We start from the raw sequence: 1,197 nt of genomic DNA, 5'->3' as shown, positions 1-1,197 counted from the left end.
GGGGTCAGTATGTATCTGAATTTTAATGTGAATTTAAATAAAATATTTTTTTTACTGAAGAAAAAAGCCTTAGGACAGATATCTTTTGATACAGAATTTTTTTGCATAACATAGCACTTCGGCAGGTTTTGGTTTTCGAAGTATTGAAGTTTTTTATAAAGGGACGGTATTTCGATTATCGAATGGTCGAATATTCGAACGATTTTACTTCGAATCGAAGTCGAAGTAAATTCGACGTTGTAGTATCCTGTTCGATGGTCGAAGTATCCACAAAATTACTTTGAGTTTCGAATTTTTTTACTTCGAAAATTCCCTCGAATTCACTTCGACCCTTGATAAATCTGCCCCTAAAAGTTAACTTAAAGGTGATCCACCCCTTTAAGGCTAGTGACACGCTAAGATTCTGGGAGATTTATTCCCCCAGCGACAAATCGCCTCTTCTTCGTGCGACTAATCTCCCCGAAAAGCCTTTTCCAATGGCTAGAATCTAAATCGCTGAAGGGATTGCACTCGGAGTGCTTTGTTTTCCGAAGTCTCCCGAAGTTTCCTTGTGAAGCAACTTCGAAAAACGAAGCGCTCCGAGTGCCATCCCACCGGCGATTTAGATTCTAGCCGACAGGAAGTCGCCCGAAGAAGAGACAACAAAATCTCCCTGAATCTTAGCATGTGTCACCACCCCAAAGGGATTAATAAAGTATCAGCCATAGGGAGTTTTATTAATAATGAAAAAAGGTTTACAAAACAAAAGCAAAATCCTGACATATCAGAATGATACTATATTACAGTATAAAAGTAGAAGAGGTTGCAGGCATAAGAACAGGACTGAATTATTGGACAGCAAGCCTGGAAAGTGCAATAACCCATTCTGTAGCAAACATAAACCTGCACTACGAAAAACATGAATGTACCTGTGATCATGTAGATACTACAACTCCCAGAATCCCCTACCAAAGGGATGCTCACAGTTACAGATAAACCCAGCAGAATATTCCCAATGTATATAGCACATATAGGCTCAGCTGGCCTCTATCACATTCTCTCAAACCCACCAAAAAAGAAGCAACAGAAGCACAGAATAGCCGACATCCCTCTACACTACACTACACTACACTACACACTCCCTTATCGATTTTGCGTTCCATTTTTGCCTGTCACGCTCGCCGTAGTGCCGGTGTACTGCTGGTTGCTAGGTGACAG

Source organism: Xenopus laevis, chromosome 1L (assembly GCF_017654675.1).
Source record: "Xenopus laevis strain J_2021 chromosome 1L, Xenopus_laevis_v10.1, whole genome shotgun sequence".
Classification (NCBI taxonomy): Eukaryota; Metazoa; Chordata; class Amphibia; order Anura; family Pipidae; genus Xenopus; species Xenopus laevis.
Note: the sequence above shows the minus strand (reverse complement) of the source record.